Genomic DNA, 21,875 nt, shown 5'->3' with positions numbered 1-21,875 from the left:
ATACGAAAATAAAAATGTGCCACGCCTCAATATACAAGCACGGTCAAATCTGATGATAGAAAAAAAAGTGAATGTTTAATCTAATCCGCAGGGTCACACCTGATAAGAGTACTAAAATTAAAAAAAAAAGCCAAGGTTAAATGTCTTTATGTCCACTGATGTTTCGGTCACTCTGGTACAACTCTCTCCTCTGAACTGTACAACCGATAATATCGAGTTCATAACTATAAGTTGTACGAAATTTCTGTCCACATTACATCGCCATCTCCTACTGTGCATGGTACATGATGCTATTGATTAGAAACATAGAAACATAGAAAACCTACCGCACAATACAGACCGTTCGGACCACAAAGATGTGCAGAACATGCCCTTACCTTAGAAATTACTTAGGGTTACCGATAGCCCTCTATTTTTCACAGCTCCATGTACCTGTCGAGGAATCTCTTAAAAGATCCTGTCGTATCCTCCTCCACCACCTTTGCCAGCAGCCCATTCCACGCACTCAGCACTCTGTGCGTAAAAAGCCTACCCCTTTCATCTCCTCTGTACCTACTCCCACGCACCTTAAATCTGTGCCCTCTCCTGCTAGCAATTTCAGCCCTAGGAAAAAGCCTGTGACTATCCACATGATCAATGCCTCTCATCATCGTATACATCTTATGTGATCGCACATTTGTGATTTTGACTGTGCATTTTGAAATTTGCGGATTTATCTGTATTTTATTTGCTGCAAGAGCGCGGCCATTGACAAATAAAGTGCCGAAGAGCATTTTTTTTAATACAAAAAAGTGATATTGATATAGTTTTACGACCATGCATCGTCTTTTTGCTGTCCGTCATACGGTTGGACAAGCAATGAAATTACCAATATACTTGAAGTTGGTTTGAATAAGCAGTGAGAGATTTCCTGTCCGAATGAGCTGTGATAATAACATTACGGTATTGATGGAACTGGACAGGAAGAGACATTGCTTGTGTTGTCGGTGGCACGCCAGAGTAAGCGCTGATAACACCAGTGTTGTTCGTGATGTGCCTGTAGAGCTGTGACAGTCCTGTTCATGGCAAGGACGGGAGTAACACCAATTGTCTCCTCACAGCCCAGAAACGGAATCAAGTTATCTGTCTCGTAAATGTAACCCTTCTCAATCTGTTTATGCATATATCAGTCTATCTATGCAGCTATCTATCTATTTATATGCGTACTTTGGCGATAAACTGAAAACGTCTTTCTTTGAAATAGCAGTGGTGAGAATTTCTGTGGAATATGCAGAATTATAACTAGAAAACAGATGTGCACTTGAGATCATTGTGAATACCGGTGAAAGTAAAATCCTGGTAGAATATCAATGCGTTATGTCCTAGTTGATTATTTTGTTGTTTTATTTCCAATTCCAATTTAATTAATGTTTAGCGGTGTTGATTGTCCGTCGTTTCTGACGATGGCATAACAATTGAAGGAAGAATTTCATAGTGAAAAAACCGTTGCACTGGGGTAGTTCCACTCTATCGGCCTCAAACGTCTTTGTCCAATGACAAGAAAGACGTCGAGATTGGAGACCTTCTCAACTGCAGTGAATAACCATGACGCCTACCGTGCCTGGTTTTGCCCTTCGCTCTCTATGAAGCGTTGCTGCACCGGCTTGGTGCTGGATCTTGTAGTTGACCAGATCTGCCGAGTCCGGGGAACTGGCTTCACGTGCTGGGGTAGGCAAAGCCCTGACTCACGGGAGTTCGAGTTTCCCGGCTCCCCTCACCTGGTTTAGCCCGTGTGTCCAAGCGCCGCACCAGGGTTGCCACTGTCGGATGCAAACAGTTACTGGGAGCCACCGGTAAGTGCTGGGTGTCAGGAGGGACCTAAAAGTAGACAAGCTGCCTCTGGGTAGAGTACGACAAGCCTGGCACCAGAGGTGCAAATAAGTTACTGTTTATAACATTTTAAAATGAAGTGTCTTGGAGACTTTCTTTTGGCAGGGAATTTGAGCTGCTAATTTGAGAAACGTTAATAGTTAGTAACTTTCATAGCTCGTACAACGTGCACTAAATAAGTTTCAAATCTGATCTTTCGCAGACCACAATGGCTCTTTGTTAACGACAGGGAGTTTTTAAGCCGATAAAATGTAGTAGATGTATATGTGTTCCTGAAAGTGGAAGACCCACGTTTCGCTGAGCCATTAGTGCTGGTTGTAGTTGACGATATTTAGCATAATGAAGGTTTACTATGTTTTCTTGAGCAGTACAAAATCAACATTTTCAGGATGACAATGACAGTAATTGTATTCACTGGAGAGACACCATCTGGAGTTTTGCTGCACAGTTGGCAGAATAACACTTTCTAGCAGTTCAATATACCGTTTTCCCATGTCCTTAGATGCCTCCTATTGAAGATCCTGAAAAGCATCTTCACATGCTTGAAATTTGGTGCAGTTTCCTGTATTCTCATTTACTTCAGATAGAAAACATACTGATTTTGCATGTTTCGTTGTTTGATTTTGCACAACATTTGTCTGACCTTCGACTCCCTTGTCCACTATCCCTCCCTACAATTCTCCTTCCTGGTACTAATCACTGCAAGCGTTACAAGTGCCCTACCTGCATCTACACGTCCTCCCCCATCCCACGTTGGTGACACCCAATATAGATTCCGGTACTGCATTGTACCTTTACCTGACAAATTACTTAGGGTTACCGATAGCCCTCTATTTTTCACAGCTCCATGTACCTGTCAAGGAATCTCTGAAAAGATCCTGTCGCATCCGCCTCCAGCACCTTCGCCGGCAGCCCAGTTCACGCACTCAGCATCCTGTGCGTAAAAAAAATTTGCCCCTGACATCTCCTCTGTACCGACTTCCAAGCATCTTAAATCTGTGCCCTCACCTGCTAGCAATTTCAGCCCTGGGAAAAAGCCTCTGACGATCCACATGTTCAATGTCTCTCATCATCGTATACATCTTATGTGATCGCACATTTGAGGTTTTGATTGTGCTTTTTGAAATTTGCGGATTTATCTGCATTTTATTTGCAGCAGGAGCACGGCTGAAGAGCTTTTTTTTAATAAAAAGTTATATTGATATAGTTTTACCGCCATACATCTTCTTTTCGCTGTCCGCAATATGGTTGGACAAACAATGACATTACCAGTATACCTGAAGTTAGTTAGAATAAGCAGTGAGGGATCGTGGGACCCAATGAGCTGTGTTACGGTGTTGATGGAAATGGAACGGCAGAGGCATTACCTGTGTTGTCAGTGGCACGTCACAGTAAACACTGATAACACCAGTGTTGCTTGTGATGTGACTGTAGAGCTGTGACAGTCCTGTTCATTGCAAGGACGGGAGTAACACCACTTGTTTCCTCACAGACCAGAAACGGAATCAAGTTATCTGTCTCGTAAATGTAATCCTTCTCAATTAGTTTATGTATATATCAATCTGTTCATGCAGCTCTCTATCTATTTATATGCGCACATTGGCGATAAACTGAAAACGTTTTTCTTGAAATAGCCGTGGTGAGAGTTTCTATGGAATATGCAGAATTATAACTATAAAACAGATGTATACTTGAAATCATTGTGAACACCGTGGACGGTAAAATCCTGGAAGAATATCAGTACAAAATCAACATTTTCAGGATGACAATGACAGTAATTGTATTCACCGGAGAGACACCATCTGGAATTTTGCTGCAGAGTTGGCAGAACAAAACTTTCTAGCAGGTAAATATACTGTTTGCCCATGTCCTTAGATACCTCCCATTGAAGATCCCGATGAAACCATCGTCACATGCTTGAAATTTGGTGTAGTTTCCTCCATTCTCATCCACTTCAGATAGAAATCATATTTATTTTGCAGGTTTCGATGTTTGATTTTGCACAACATTTGTCTGACCTTCGACTCTCTTGTCCATTATCCCTCGCTACTAATCTCCTTCCTGGAACTAATCACTGCAAGCATTAAAAGTGCCCTACCTGCATTTACAGGTCCTCACTCATTCCACATTGTGACACCCAGTATGATTTCGGTATCACATTGTGGAACACGATCGCTTCGAATTCACCCTCTAAAATCCATGCTTTTTGCATTAGCGAATGAACGTGTAAAAATTCTCCAGTGTTCCGATACAGAAAGATCTGCGGCTGGTCTATGAGAACGGAGCTCAGTGAATCCCAGGTAGATTGGCAAAATGAGTTTCTAACTTTTCAGGATGGAAACTTGCTCTATGACACTCCTCCTAAAATGTTCTACTTCTTATTCACGGGTGACACGGAACAAGAGTATGATGGGATATTCCACACTTAAATCTTCAGCAAGTCAATACGGATGTATTGATCAATACCATCTATCAAACGACCCCGCTTCATCACATTTCATTCTGTAGTGTTTACCGTGTTCAGTGCTCGTCGAGGCAGCACCTCCAGGGACTGAACCAATGACCACAGTTGCAGGGGAACTCGGCATCTCAGAGTCACCGTGTGAGTCAGAAACATGCTTTACCGATAAGTATATCTTCGTCCGTCACTGTTACTCTCTACCTCTTCCCATTCGCCACTGGAAAGGCTGCAATCCTATAAAAGAGAAGTGAATCATTACCTTCGGAGGAGCAATTGGAGACAGATAGTAAATGATGTATTGGTAACAACACAGATATCGCAGAAATCAACAAAACTAGTACGAGCGTTGAAATATTGGTCAATGATTAATGGCGCAATGCATAATGAAATGCCAGAGTAGGAACTCAAATGAATTGCTGTCGCAACAAATGGCAATGAGTTCCCGACTTAATGATAGAAAACCATTTACAAGAAATAGTGAATCACATGGAGAGACTAGATCAGCCAGCCTCACAAATCTTATTTAAAGTGTAAGACGGAAAGGCGTGTTATCAGCGCTGAGATACTCTCAAAGAAGCCGAGGACCACGCAAATGTACGAGTTCCACAGTGAATATAGAGTGCTGAGTCAGCCCACAGTAGTAATAGCAGTTCCGCACATCACACATCAATACTAGCTGCACGATGGATACAGAGAGGCGAGTCACCCTCCAGTGATACCAGATTCGCACACCGATGCCAGTTCCCAGATAGATACAGACGTGTGACTCTCTCAGCTCAACCGAGGGCTGCACATTGGTACAAGTTCCACACTGGATGAAGAATGGTAAGACTTTGTTTTTTTTTTCCAGTAAGCCGAGGGCCGCTCATCGGTACGAATTCCACAATAGGGACGGAGTGGTTTGTACTACAAAAGAAGAAGGAAATGAGCTTGAAAGTTGAGCTTGAGCACACCTCTGTTCTGCACACACTTAGAATGGTGACGAAATGTGGAAATGGGGCAGAGATAGTCGTGACTTCGCAAAGCCTATCACCTCTAGCTTCACTCGAAAGATAGAATATAGAAGATAGAAATCTACAGCATATTGTAGACCCTTCGGTACACAATGTTGTGCCCAATATGTAATCTACTGAACAAACTCATTAGACTTTTCCGAGCTTACAACCCTCTATTTTTCTAAGATCCATGTACCTGTTAAAAGACTCTTAAAATACCCTATTGTATCCGCTTCCAGTGCCGCCGCCGGCAAGCACCACTTTCTATGTGGAAATCCTATCCCTGGTATCCCCTCTGTACTTTAGCACTTTAAAACTATGCCCTCATGTGTTAGCCAGTTCGGCCCTGGGGGGAAAAACTTTGACTATTCACGCAATCAATGGCTCTCTTCACTTTTTACACCTCTGTCAGGTCACCTCCAATCCTCATCACTGCAAGGTCACTCCATTCCAGGCAACACCCTTGTAAATCCCCTCTGCACTCCCTCTCTAGTATCCACGCCCCCTCTCTATAGTGCCTATAGCGTAGACACTGGATGGGGAAAATCTGCATGCATTCACCCTGCTCATTCCCGAACTCTTCCTTACAAATATCTCTGGAAATTTTGAAGCTTATTGATATTTCCAAACTGTAAGTATGTGGCCAGAACAGCCCACGATCTTCTATCTACGGCCTCACCAACGTGTTGTACATTTTCAACATAACATCCCAACTCGTATACTCCGTGATCTGATTGTGAAGGCCACTGTGATCAGATCTCAATACGAGCCGATATGCACGTGATGCCGATTTCCTGGAATTATAGATCTGTATCGCCAGATCTCTTTTTAAATACTGCACACTGAAGTCCACATATCCAACATGTGCGTCGAAAACTGTTGTATCTTTCCTCACAACGTAGAGCATCTCGCAGTTGTCTGCATTAAATGCCATCTGCCATTTTTCAGCCCATTTCCCAGTCAGTCAACATTAAGCTACAAGCTTGGGTACAGTTCCTGGCTGGAACAACGCCGGCAATTTAGGAGTCGTCCGCAATTCTTCTGATTCAGATTTCTACATCGACATCTGTGTCATTAACGTTCATGATAAAAAAAACAACAGCAATGGGCCTAACTCGAATCCCTGCATTAAACTTGTCAGAGTCAAAGAATCAACCATCCGCTCTCCGCTAATCCAGAAAAGAACGTTCGTCAATCCGTCCACAAGCCGCATCTAAATTCATAAGGGTGCGTATTTTTTTCTTATCAACGTTCCCTGGAATATTACTCTCGATCTCTCTTATATACTCTGAAGAACATATGTACAACCTATTTTATTGTGATATATGTCATCAGCTATAACTGTGACTTTCGTCATTCAAATGACTCGAAATGACTAAAACACGCGACAGGAAAAAAAATGATCCTGTCTTCCCCCTCAATATATTGTGCCCTATTTTACCCGCCGAGCTAATGTCCCGCCTTCAATGTCAGAAGCGAATGTGCTCAGCTGAATTGGACAAAATAAATCTTGTTGAAGTTGATTGCCTATGTTGATCGCTCAGGATGATTAACTACGTTAGAAACAACACTGATCAGAACATGCCCCAGTTCAGCAGCTGCGGTCAGATGTCTTGGAAAGTTCATTGGTAAAGTCCGTATTATCTTTTGTTTAAAAGTTAAGAAGTTGTAACATCCCTTGGGATACAAATTCATGGCACGGTTACACAGTGAGAAAAACACTTTAATACAACTGTGGAGCTAGTTGTCCCTCATGCGACTGATGTCATAACCACACTAATTGCCTCAGTGGAATTTCTATGAATTGCATATAACTCTGTAAAACCTGCCACCGGTTTATATGAGCGCTTGGACCGTTCCCTGCAACTGAACGCTGCCTCTGACGGAATATGGGATATCCAGCGATTTACTACATCGCGGGCGTTTTCTATCCTGCAATTGTAGCGATCGGTATCCCTGGTAAGGTACTGAAGCTGGTCACTCTATGTATGGTGCCGTCGTCATCTTGCTTTCTTTCCGCGGCACTGTTTGGACTTTTACTGAGCACAGATGATACCTTCTTCTGAAATGTGTTTCCAGAGTTCTGGATTCAAGCATCTGATAGTTTTGATATTCAGCTTCCAGATTTTTTCTATGTGATGCTTTTGATTTCTTTTGTGAATTGCGTTGGTGCCGGTATTGCCATAATCTCATAGTTTAACCTTGTTTGGCTTTCTAATCCGACAGTGGTCGCACTTCCAGATCAGAAGCCGTTTGAACTGACCGGCCAGTCAAATATCGACACTCGTCTGATCTTCCATAAGATGTTAAATTATAACGTATGCATTAAATCTCAAGCTATTTCACCTCAAACAATGGAAATGCTGTTGTTTATAGAGAGATCGACCAGCAGCGGGACGTGACGTGGAAATTAGATGTCCGGTTCTAATCTGTCGGAAAGTCGCCATCACACTGCCAATTCTGTCCATTATTGTCCAGCTGGAGTGCACGGACAGAGTCCGCACAAATTGAATGTCTGTTTTTCACTTCGAAAAAAAAATACCATTGGTAAAATGGTAGGACTTCAGACATATGCAGCTAACGATAAATTCTGTGTTTTTTCTTTCGTTCTCCAAATTTCTTGTAGTTAATTTAACGGCGATTGTGATCCTATCTCGGAGAAAATGCGGACTCTCCAAATGCATCACCCGTTACCTGGTTGGAATGGCAACAGCGGATCTGATGGTGGTTATCGTTCATGCTTTAGTGGAACAGACCAACAATATCTACATTTATTCTAAAGCCATGCTCATCACTCCTGTATGCTCTCTGACACTTGTATTATTTGCTGTGATGAGGGACTGCTCTGTTTGGTTTACGGTCAGTTTTACCTTCGATCGGTTCATCGCAATATGTTGTCGAAAGCTCGGGGAACGATACTGCACTGAAAGAACCGCAACGGTGGTCATGTGTCTGTGCTTATAGTGAGCTGCGGGAGAAGTGTCCCGTTTTACTTTGCCTTTGAACCTTACGTCATTATTGACAACATACCGTGGCGTTGCGCCTTCTCACATGAATACGCTACTTTACCTGTGTGGAAAGGTTACGAATTACTGGATAGCATTTTAACACCGTTGCTACCAATCTGCTTAATTCTTGTCTTCAATGGGTTAACAGTAAGACATATAATAGCGGCAAATAGAGTCCGCAGAGGGCTTCGGAAGAGCACCGATAATCTGAAAGATACCGAGGTAGAAAACCGCAGAAAATCTATGATATTACTGTTCGCAATTTCTGCTAATTTCATATTACTTTGGATACCCTATGTAGCTCATTCCCTGACATGGCAAGCAGAAAATTACTTTTACCAGGACAGATATCTGAGTTCCCCGGTATATATACTACAGCAATTTGGGTTCATGTTGCAATCTCTCAGTGTGTGCACCAATACTTGTATCTACACACTGACACAGAGGAAATTCAGACAAGAGTTGAAGGATGGAATGAAGTATGTGTTTACGTTAAATGGCCACCTGTGTAGATAACGCCCACTCCAATTGCAATTCAGCGGAGGTTAAGATTGCATGACGAGGTTTGACAAAATATCATAAATCCAAACAATTATGTGTCCGGTCATCCAAACTATGGCAGAGACTTGACAATCATCCGGGAAATGGTACCGTAGCATAAAAGCCAGGACCAGCAGCCTTCGGGACAGCGTCATCCACCCGGCCATCACATTGATTAACCCACGCTGATTTCAGTGATTTTTCTATGTTATGATTACTGTTCCGTTTATTATGAATTATTATAAATTACTATTTATAATAGCACATTTCACATTTAGACGGAGATGTAACGTAAAGATTTTTTTTTTATTCACCATGTATGTGAAGGATGTAAGAAATAAAATCAATTCAATCACAAGGGGAGGGATGACTTCCGGACTCTTCGGGTTCAGATGTTTCAAATTGCTTCATCGTCGGGTAAAAGAGAGGTGTTACAAGTATCGTACAGGCGGACTAGTGTACATTCCATCTTGTGCTAGTATCAGAAAGTGAACTGGGTCAGTTAACTGATCTCTCCACGTATCAGCATTTCAGAAGGATGGAACACACTGTTCAACATACCTTACACTGGGAGAGCAGCAGACAATATGGAATGTACTTAATTGACACTATTGGGTAGGAACGTGGGAGCCGAATTAGTGAAGCAATTTATTCCTTCAAATGCTCAAGAAAAATATGGAAATTGTTAATGGATCATTTAATTGATATTCAGCATTGGCTTGTTTCATTGAGGCGGGGATCCGATGGCCCTGTAAAGTGACCCTGCTTGATAAGAGATATAAAACACCTCTTCAAGAAGAAGAAAGATATATACTTAGGGTTTTGGGAGAAAGGAACATGCATGGCCCAAGGGAAAGTCACCATATAGTCAGGCGGAATTTAACAATGGACTTAGAAGAATTAAGAAGGGGACATGAGAAGCATGGGAGAGCCGAATTAAGGTTGGTGGAAAGCAGGAGGCTGACGAGAGAGAGCGTGGGAGAGAGAAGAGATAAAAGAGGAAAAGTGTATGCTGTGCAAGGAGGCAGTGAGAGTCCTTTATGATACTTTGCTTCCGTATTCATCAGTCAGTGAGACCTTGATGAATGTGGACACAGCGGAAAAAGGGAGGTATGCTGAGGCATGCAGACGCTTAGAAATACGAGCTGGATACTGGGAATGCATGAATGTAAATCATTCCCCGGCGCTAGAAGGAATGCAATCCAGGTAATTAGAGAAAGCGAGCGAAGATATTGCTGAAGAAATATCTTCAGGGATAGATAATAGGGATAGTCTTGAGAATTACAGGCCAGTGAGTCTTCGGTCAGTAGTGGGCAAGGTATTTGAGAGGCTTCTTGGATACGGAATTTACGGAGAAACCTATGCTAGTTGTGGATAGTCAGCATGTTTTTGTATCCCTTATGAGCCAGAATAAATTCCATGAAAATGTGAAAAATAGGCAGATGAAGCAGAGGCCTCGATGTGGGAATATTCATTCTGTAATGTATTAGACTGGGTTCCCTGTGGTGCTCACTTTGAGAAAGTCAGGTGGCCTGGCATCTAGTGAAACCTGGCTGCAGAGAGTCAGAACTGGCTAACCGAGAGAACGCCGATGAGGTAGTGGATGGGGTGTATTCTGCCTGGAGGAATGTAGCTAGTGAATTTCGCAAGAAAAGTATAATCTTCAGTACCCTTTTCAACTATATCAAGACGCTGCTATTATAATGTTCTGAGACAGATTTAATTTGACCATCCCGCAGGACGTGGATGATTTACTTCAGCTAGGGCTGATTTTGAATTCGGACTGAAACTGCACGCTATCGAAACTGAAATCAAGTTTACTTATTACAGGGCAGATGCTATGATTACATCAAACATTTTTTCCATTGGAGACTTGCAACTCAAGATCAGTATTTCAAAATATTCAGCAGCTTCCTTTGTTGCGTTCCAAATGAACCAGCATCCCAGAAAGTGAATTTCAAATTTCTAATTCAAGAACACACTAATTTGTCTCATGTCAATTTAGTTTGAACAGCGGGTTTCTCGTACACGGATTAGAAACACTCATATATGGGTCCATTTAACCTTGCTTTCACATGGCCAGGACGGAATCCGTGTCTCCCTCTGAGATGAATACCACAGCAAACAAACAGAAGAACACAATCGAAATACACAGGTAAGGCAGAACAGAAATCTAAGCTCCAGCGTTCCTTCCTTCAAATGTGTCGCTGATAAATGGAGTATATAGAATAAACAGTTACTTCCTTGGATGAAAATCCTTATCAAATTTCGAAAGAACAAAGGGAAATCAGATGTGAGTGATTGCAGTCCCCCGTACACTAAGGCTTTGTACAATTTCGGAAACAGCAGCAGTCTCAGATTTTCACATGTTCCTGGAAATTTATTTCAACCAATGTAGCAGACATTTACAGACAGTGAGATCCTATTGGTAACAAAAAAGATTAATTCAAACATCTTTTCAATACAATGCTAGGAATCACACGACTCCCTTCCGTTCATTCAGGCACGCATTACCTCTGTTTCTCTTGTAACTGAACTCACAAATGTGCAATATTTTACATGCTCAATGCATTCACAGTTTAACCTATTGCAGAACTTTTAAGTGTCGAACAATTAACAATCTATAATTAGAATCATACAACATTTAAGAAAACCTTTCGAGTCTAAAGCAAATGGACGCTGGAAGTTATGTATCGTCCGGAATTTATTATTCAACATATCTAAAATATGACGTCACGACGACACCAAATCTCCAAAAACGTTTTCTCACCTCCAATTACTGACCAAAGATAGGACTGAGATTAAATTAACGATTTGTTGTATATTATCAGGCTTAATTATCCCCATCGGCACCGTTAATGTAACAGATTTGGATATTGTACTGACCCCTTTGCCACACGTCCCCCCCCCCACAACCCATTCCGGAACTAAGGTCTTTACTGCCTTATTGATGGAGTGACGGTATATTCCTTTCGCGTGTTACCTCCCTTATAATCAGAGGGGGGAGTTTAGGATGATGGCGCCTAACGGAGACTCGTTTGCTGGCATCTTCTGATACAGCTCTATTTCTATCTTTAATAGCTATTTTTCTTCATTTTCTGAGTTTGCTTGAAGGTTGTGGCCTGGAGTTACAGGATATAGAAACATATGAAACTATGAAAGGAATGGATAAGATAGAGGCAGGAAAGTTGTCTCCACTGGTAGATGAAACCAGATCTAGGAGACATGGCCTCAAGATACGGCAATGTAGATTTTTGGCGGAGATAAGGAGGAAATGTTTTCCCAGAGAGCGGTGAATCTGCAGAATTATCTGATCAATGAAACACTACAGGCTACCCCAGGAAATATATTTAAGACAAGGTCAGATAGCTGTTTGCAAAGTAGGGGAGTTAAGGGTCAAGCGGAAAAGACAGGTAGGTGGAGATAAGGTCATGGCTAATCTGACCATGGACTTCGTATTCAGTTTACTCATCCTTCCACTTCGCTGCAAACTACAGTGCTTCTTATCACTCACTCTTTTCTTTCACAAGCACTCCAAAACTGATTCAAATGCATTATTTACTCGCACCTCCCACCCACCTTCCTCGCAAATGTGTTGCCTTCTAATTAAGCTTGACAGCTTCTCTTCAACACGGGTCACCACATTTTGGAACACATGAGTGCTTCATCTAATCAGTCCGGCTGTAATTTAGCTTGATGCTGCAACCCTACACACTTCTCAATTAAGCACGCTTTTGCACAGGCTTCGTTTAAATTTGTTGTCTCTAATGCCCCATGGGTAATTATCGAGATCTTTATCACAGCGTTTTTTTCCCACTTCACACATTCATGTCTAGTGATAACTCCACACTGAGGAAAATTCCACATTACGGTGTAACAATGAGTGTAGAATTCTGAGTAAGGAAGTTGTTGAGTCTTTCGGAGCAAGTTATTATTTCATTGTTAATCTAGAAGTTTTGTCAGGGATTATATCAATAGAAAATGAATTAAATTTCATAAAGACAAAGTGTGTGCAGATGCAGCTGAGTCTTCGGAAGATAAGCTGTAAGGAACTGTTTGACTTTGAGTCAGTTTCGGGACAATGGCGTCGGTTTAGAATGTTTATTTGCACTGTGTAGGAAGCATTCAAACTCGGGGTCGTAAGAGGCACATGAAAAACAATGGATTAAAGTTGAAAGTTCAAAGTAATATTTACTATCAAAATATGTAAAATATACGACCTTAATTTTTTTTTTTTTTTTGCAGGCAGATTTAGCAAATCTATAGTTGAGTTTATAGATGGATAAATATTTAGGTAAAATATTGAAGACAAGACAGCTGTAAAAAGAATGAAGAAAAGAAAGTAGTAATGACGTTAACCCTACCGGCATATGAAACCAGTCAAGAGTGAAATTGGGTTTGCCAAAATGTAGGTTGAGAAGGACGTTGTGGCAATGCTAAGGATGGCCATAATAGATGGTCTTCCTTTTATTGAGCAGCAAAACAAAAGTTAAGGAGGAAGTTCAGTGTATTAGGATTAATAGTGGGGTGATATATTATGCGTAGAATGAGATAATGGATATCCTTAACTCATATTTTGCCACCTTATTCATCTGCGATGATTATAGCAATCTGCCAGTAATAGTAGAGATACAGAAGGTTGTTTTAATATTGAGCAGCAGAAATTACAGTCCGGTCAAAGACAGGAGGAGCAGTCAATCAATTTGTCCTTGTATACCATCTCACCCTTTTGCTGTGGACTCTGAACTGATTCTTCCTCTTGGATAACCTATCAGATAAATTGAATTTCGATACAAGAAGTTTCAGGCAATGAGCTGGGAAACCTCCGACCGTTCCCAGATGAACAGCTATTTGTTGTGTAAAGAGCGCGGAATCTGAACTGAATCTGATTCTGGGACAAACTAATCAAAGCAATTGAATGTCGACACGAGGAACTTCAGGTATATAACCATATAACCAGATAACAATTACAGCACCGGAACAGACCATGTCGGCCCTTCTAGTCCATGCCGAACGCTTACTCTCACCATGTCCCACCGACTAGCACTCAGCCCATAACTCTCCATTCCTTTTCTGACCATATGCTTATCCATTTTTATAATGATAACTTCGACCCTGCCTCTACCAGTTGTACTGGAAGCTCGTTCCACACAGCTTCCACTCTCTGAGTAAAGAAGTTCCCCCTCGTGTTACTCCAAATCTTTTGCCGCCTAACTCTCAACTCATGTCCTCTTGTTTGAATCCCCCCTACTCTCAATGGAAAAATCCTATCCACGTCAACTATATGTATCCCCCTCATAATTTTAAATACCTCTATCAAATCCCCCCTCAACCTTCTACGCTCGAAAGAATAAAGTCCTAACTTGTTCAACCTTTCTCTGTAACCTCGTTGCAGAAACCCAGGTAACATTCTAGTAAATCTCCTCTGTACTCTCTCTATTCTGCTGACATCTTTCCTATAATTCGGTGACTGGAACTGTACACAATAATCCAAATTTGGCCTCACCAATGTCTTGTACAATTTTAATATTACATACCATCCCCTGTATTCAATGCTCTGATTTATAAAGGCCAGCATACCAAAAGCTTTCTTCACCACCCTCTGCACATGAGATTCCAACTTTAGGGAAGCATGCACCGTTATTCTTAGATCACTTTGTTCTACTGCATTCCTCAATGCTCTGCCATTTACCATGTATGCCCTATTTGGGTTATTCCTATTAAAATGTAGCACCTCGCACTTATCAGCATTACACCCCATCTGCCATCTTTCAGCCCACTCTTCTAACTGGCCTAAATCTCTCTGTAAGCTTTCGAAACCAACTTCATTTTCCACAGCGCCACTCATCTTAGTATCATCTGCATACTTACTAATCCAATTCATCACCCCATCATCCAGATCATTATGACAAACAACATTGGACCCAGTACAGATCCCTGAGACACACCACTAGTCTCCGGCCTCCAAGATGAAAAACAGTTATCTACCACTACTCTCTGGCATCTGAATCCATTTTACTGCTTCAATATTAATAGCTAACCATTAACCTTCCTCACTAACCTTTCGTGCGGAAACCCGCCAAAGGCCTTACTGAAGTCCATGCAGACAACATCCACAGCTTTACCCTAGTCAACTTTCTTAGTAACCTCTTCAAAGAATTGAATAAGATCTATCAAACATGACCTTTCACGCAGAGATACTTAGCCTTTTCCAATTATCCGATCCCAGTCACTTATTTCGTCTACATTCCCAAATCATCTGGCTTCACCTATCAGAATTCATCCTCCCCCTTCTCCAACGATCTGATGTTGTCATCTTTCCCCTACACTTTCCAGCCCTGCCGAAGAGTTGTGGTCCGATCTATCAACTTTATTCATATCCAAAGATTCATAGCTAAAGATGTCAATTTCTACCCCCATCCCCAGCCCGACATATCGTTCCATAAAATCCTTTTCTGCCAGGATAAGGTGACCCTCAGGCTGGTGGAATAACAAGTAATGTCCAAACTCCATGGCTTGAACACAGACATGTTGAAAGGACGAGATAGGGTGGATATGGAGAGGACGTTTCCTCTGGTGGAGAAATCCTAAACAGGAGGGCACAGCCTCAAAATTGAGGAACCTATGTGACCAATGATGTGTATAAGATGAAGAAAGAGGTCCTGCAATGAGAGTTTATGGAGTTAGGTGTAAAGTTGAAGGACCAGAACTCCAGGGTTGCAATCTCAGGATAGTGAGTATATGCTAGTGAGGATAGATCTAGGAAGATAATGCAGCTAAATACGTGGCTAAGGAGTTGGTGCAGGAGGGGTGGCTTAATGTTTCCTGGCAATTGAGCCTTGTTCCAGGGAGGATGGAAACTGTTCTTACGGGACAGGTTTCACCTCAACTAGAGGAGGACTAACATCCTTGCGGGAAGGTTTGCTAGTTCTGCTCCGGGTGGTGTAAACTAGATTTGCAGGGGGAGGGGAACCAGAATGTTCGAGCAGACACTGAGGTGGAGCAGGATAAAGGTCATGCGAGAGCTGCAAGTATAGTGCATGGAATAAAGCCGGATCTGACGTATAAAGAGGCTTTGAAGAAAGCGAAGCAGAATAAAGGGTGTAAGGGTAGTAAGGTAGAAAGGGTAAAGTGCATGAACTTCAATGCAAGGAGCATCAGGAACAAAGGTGATGAACTGAGAGCTTGGATACATGCATTGAATTATGATATAGTGGCCATTACAGAGACCCCACTGGCACCAGGGCCGGAATGGATTCTCAATATTCCTGGATTTTAGTGCTTTAAAAGGGAAAGAGATGTGGGGGGTGGAAGTGGAAGAATGGTGACATTACTGGTCAGAGATATTATGACAGCCGAGAAAGGGTGTAAAAAGCAGCAGGAGCTTCTTTTGAGTCAGTATGGATAAAAGTTAGGAACTGGAAGGGCGCAGTTACTCAAACTGGGAGTATTCTATAGGCTCCCTGGTAGCCTTTTTTCTTTTTGTAGCCCTGGTTTATTTTCTTCTCATGTCTTCTTCCAGCCTCAGCCATGTAGATGTCGTTTTACTCTGTGTCATTGTTCGGACGCTAGGCTACCGTCTACCTTCCCTTCTCCCAGGGAGGAGCCTGGAAACTACCCACCTTTCAGATGGAGCTGTACCGTTATAATTAGGATGTAGCCCCCATTTCAGCCAGGGCAGTCCCAAAATAATTCAGTCGCTAATCCCCCCCCCCCCCTTTCAGTTGGAGCTGTCCACTGCTTAACTCGCCCTCTTAGTCAGCCTTCCTTCGGATCTCTTTCAATGTGTACTTATAGTCTTGGCACTGCGCTGATCATTCAAGGTTACTCTAGACTTCCATTAGCCGTCGTAAATCTAGCTGGCTCCTGAGTGGTCAAATATCCCACCATACACTAGTTTTTACCATTTCTACCACAAGGGCCTTTAATGACGAATGCTGATTTCCAGTGACAACAACTCTCTGTAGATGTTATCAGTGGTAGGGAGAGCTTCACCTGTGATGGATCGGTATCAAAAACTTTTCCTTGGCCATTCCACTCAAGGGCTTTGGTGTTTCCAAAGTAAACCATGATGCAACTAGACAGGATGATATCTAAAATCTGCACAATCTAACATAAGTAGGCTGTAAAAGTTCATAAATCGTTCTAGGACACTGTCAACAAATTCTGATTATCAAATCCTTTACACTCGGGATCCCACTGTTTAGGGGACTTTATGTTACACACCGCTCTTGTGCTTTTACAAATTTCCAAAGCCTGTCTGCATTCCCGTTCCTCTTTCTCCTGCTGGCGTTTCAAAAACCTTTGGAAATTGAAGCACACAGCATTTCAAGGATCCCTTTCATCAATTCACCGTTACATCTTCAAAGAAGGAAGTTAGCGACAGTATCCATGAATTCCAGTCTAATGTCACAATTGTCTCGGGCTCTGACCTTGAAGTGTTCTGTTTGTACTAGTGGTTACCACCGGCGCACGGCACAGTGTTCATAGATTTATAAGTTTGAGTCCTGGTAGTGAAGGTAATGACATTGTAAAATTCGTTGTCACTGTAGTGAACTGCTGACTGTTCCTGCACAACCTCGTATGTAGGACACGTTTATACCATAGGTAAACACTCCTCTTCCTCACATGCTGAGTGGCAGCAGTTTCTGTCCCTGCAGTATAGTGCCGGAGCTGTACTGGACAACGTTAACGCAGCCCAGAGCTGCTTTGTATAGGTCTGTGTTCTTTCAGTGTGGCAGGTGGTTGCTGTACTCAGCGGGCTGAGTATGCTCTGTGACGGGCTGTGGCTTCACAGAGCAATGTTGGGTTGTTCATGTCTATCTCCGCCCGGCAAATGGATGGTGCTGGAACGCTGTGGCTCCACACAGTCGTGCTGTGTTAGTTGGGACCTGTGTTCCTCCATTGTTGTGCTATGATAAGTCAGCTCATTCGGGCTTCTCATGGGGTGCAGAACTGAGTGCGGTTTGTATTATGGCTAATTTTTGTTCATTGCAGAGACTGTTGAGATCTCTGATCACACAGGCCGTAGCCAGTGTATTTAGCTCGGTATTTAGCAAGAACCTCTGACTTCCAGTACAGTTTCATGGCTGTGCATGTATTGGAATGATTAGCTGTTGTAAAGGCCTATTGCATTAAAACATGCTTCCCACGCTTGTAAAGGTCTATACCCCTACAGTACGCTGTTAGTTGTTGCTAATGTCCGTGGCATTGCAGTATGGTACCGGCTGTCGTGGAGACATTCGTTCTTAGTGTACGGTGCAGCTGTTCTAAAGATTTCTGCAGTATGGGGCCAGTTCTTGTAAAGGACTGTGTGCTTACAGTGTGGTGCCGATTTCTGCAAAGAGCTCTGTTCTTAGTCTGGTGACGGGTATTGTGAATCTCTGCGTTCTCACAGTACCATGCATAGTGTCACAATAGCCTACGCACATACAATATGGAGCTGCTATTGTGCATATGTCAGTGTCGTAGTACAAAACTGGGATTGTCCGGCTCTGTGTCATCAGTGTTAAATTTTGATACATCTCTGTCCTTGTGTTAGAATCTAGCACTGACCTGTGCCCTTACTGTCCAGTCTTGTGCTCCGGTAGCTCCGTGTGCTTGGAATACGGTGCCAGTGTTTTACAGAAGTGTGTCTTATTGCGCAAACTGACGTTGTTCAGCATTCCGATTGTCCCGTTCCCAATACTTTAACCACAACCCATTGGTTAATTTACCTGAAGGACCTGTCCAGTTCCTATTTGAAAACTCTGATTGGTTGTTCTCACCACTCCTGCAGGTAGTGTGCCCCAGTTGACAGCCACAGTCAGAGTGGAAATACGAATTTTGTGACATGTCCCATGGATCTTTGCCCGCTGGGCATCAAATCATTGATCAATAAACAGTGAACAGTACAGCACAGGGAGAGTCACCTCGGCTTACCGTGTGTGTGCTGACCATGATGACAACATGAACACACAAGTAAGGTAGAGAAAGCAGTTTTACTCCATTTATTGGAAAGGTTTGATGAGTTTCAAGATCCGATTCACTGGGTATTTCACCGCATTCTTTAGTTCATTTCGGAATTTGCGCTGAGTCAGGGCGTAAATACACGTGTTGGTGCAGGAACTGAGAACCTGCAGCATTCCCGATGTCATGTCTATGAGATAACGAGGATCCGTGACAGAATAATAAAAATCACTCATTGAAATCCGTTGATAGATATAAAATAACACATGTGTTACCCACAACAATATAAAAACAGAGCTTATACTGAAGAGTAAAACGATGGATTTGCGTCGGTTCTCCATCTCCAGGTCCTTGTTATTCTCTCCACTCTTTTGTCCCCGGAGCCCTCTGCGGGCTCGACTGGTCGCTAGAATCCGCCTGACAGTCTGAATATTGAACAGCAAAATCAGAAAGAATGGGACACAAGGGGTTAAAATGCGGTGAAGCATCTCAAATGCCGACCATGAGGGAGAGTTTAGGAAGCTCGGTGTCGGAACACAACACCAGGGAACACCGTCAATTATTACCAACCGTTCGAATATAAAGCCCCAGGGAACACACTCCAAACAGGTCAGCACACTCACTGTCCCGATAACCACAGCCGCCGTTCTCTCGGTGCAATATTTTGTTTTCAATTTCTCACAGCAAATAGCCACAAATCGATCGACGGTGAAAGCGACAGTCAGCCAGACAGAGGTCGCCGTGCTCGCAAATATCAACCACATATTGAATCTGCACACAGGAGTGATGAACAGGAATGATCGGGGAAAATACAACACACCAGTCCACCCAAGCAGCGGATCGGAGATAACGACCAGGAGATCGGCCGCCGCCATTCCCACCATGTAGCGAGTGACACATTTGGAGAGACCGCACTTTCCCCGGGACAGGATCACAATCGCCACCAAGTTCGCTGGAAGAGAGAAAGGGAAGAGCAAGCTCAGAAATACAGAACGGAAACGAATCCAGCTGTTGTAAGGATTCTGTGACATCTCCACATTATTCTTGCATTTAAAAGTGGATGGCTTGACAGGAGGGTCGGGGCACAGGGGTCGTAGAAATGTGTTTTTACAGAGTAAACTGAAGTAAATATGATCTGAATACGGACTCGTTACTGAGTACCGAAAGGAGAAGTGGGAGCGATAATCTGGTACCTCCGTCCTCGCAGTCAATACTGAATGCAATATTTTCTGCTAGCGCCAACCCCGTCACGTCCAGACGAAATGAATAAATTCGATTAAGTCCAAATGAATAAAACCGAAGAATGGAACAGAAATGGGAAATGCTAGAAACACTCACCCATGAAAAACAGAATATGTGGCAAACCTTTTAAAGCGTCTCTTCTCAGAACTTTTCTCAGGGGAGACTCTGACACCAGTATTAACTGGTTTCCCGACCCATACAAGCTGTCTGAGGCTTAGAGCTTCTCAGGACTGTTCTCAGAGGAGCCTCTGACACCAGTATTACCTGGTTTCCCGACCCATGCAAGCTGTCTGAGGCTTAGAGCTTCTCAGGACCGTTCTCAGGGGAGCCTCTGACACCAGTATTAACTGGTTTCCCGACTCATACAAGCTGTCTGAGGCTTAGAGCTTCTTGCATTCCACGTGTTTGATTCCTAATGTGGCATTTCCGATTTCATTGACTTTACAAATGAAAACTGACAGATTACAACAGGTACAGCGTAGTCTGACACAACCACTCAGAGAGACCTGACGCCTCCACTCAATACATTGCAGGGAAACGGGGAAAAGGGATTCTACGACCAGCAGCAAGTTCGGTGCCGCAGTCAGATGTCAGTAACGGCGTCAGAGGTGGATGTAATATAATGCATTCAACAGTATTGATAATTATGAAGCAACACGTTGGCTGTGTTAATTGTCTCATCAACCACTTCATGGTGTTGTCCATCAGCGTCTTCACATTCAGTCACAGGGCACACATTTATCAAAAGTCTACACTTTTTGTGCTGCAACATAGAACTCTCCCGTTTGCTAAATTGTTACTAACAGCTGATGGTTTGATTGTTACACCGACCTCAGACAAACGCTCAAATACAAATGCAGACAATCAATGCGTGTAATCTGAGCGGGCTGTGTAACACAATATTTCCAAATACCGTGCAGCTGCTGCAAGACCAACAACGGAGAAACCCGAACATCACGTTATGGAACACAACAGCTGGAAGAACCCTGCCTATCCGGTTGCATTCCACAGATGTTGGACAGTTCGCTAAATTGCTACAGCAGTTTGTTTTCGGTCCAGATCCCAGAATCCACTCTGACGGTGCTTCCATTTCCATTACTGAAATGCGGAACACCGGGAATGGACAGGCGATAGCGGAAAGCAGAGACAGAAAGAATCACAACATTGGAATTAATCTTCAGCCTCCAGCAACAGCAGCTGACACTATGGCTTACCGAGAATTCCAAAAGCTGAAATAAAAGGATAGTAAAATTCTTGTATTCGCAAGGAGATCTCATGCAGCATTTCAGTGAGAATCTGTGACTTCTGTTGCTCCCCAGTTCACAGCTCTGGCAGAATGCTGATCTGGTGCATTCAAAATACCTCTGATTTATACACAGGATCGGTCTCCAGAGATACGATTATATCCCTGATTAACTTCCTTTGTTTACAGTTACTTGAGCAAGCTCTTTAATTCAACACCATTGTCTCTGACGTAGGATTTCGCCGATTCAAGCCGAACACATCAAAATTCCTGGGCATTCCCTCAGCAGTGACTCATCAGGATAATGCCCAAAACAGAGCTCTGTCACGGAGCAGCTGCATTTACAGATTTCACGTTTTTGATGATCCAACAGGCCCCCAACTTCTGCTCTCTGCGCTTTCCCTTTTAGAACTGTCCATCAGTCCTTCAATTTCCTTTTGCTCAACCACCCACCACCCCCCCCCCCCCGCTAGACACACCAAGAAACACTCACAAATACACACATACATAGGAACAGCCACAGGCACATAAACACACACGTGCAGATACATACACAAAAGCATTGACGC

This window comes from Hemitrygon akajei, unplaced genomic scaffold (genome assembly GCF_048418815.1).
Source record: "Hemitrygon akajei unplaced genomic scaffold, sHemAka1.3 Scf000116, whole genome shotgun sequence".
NCBI classification, from domain to species: domain Eukaryota; kingdom Metazoa; phylum Chordata; class Chondrichthyes; order Myliobatiformes; family Dasyatidae; genus Hemitrygon; species Hemitrygon akajei.
Note: the sequence above shows the minus strand (reverse complement) of the source record.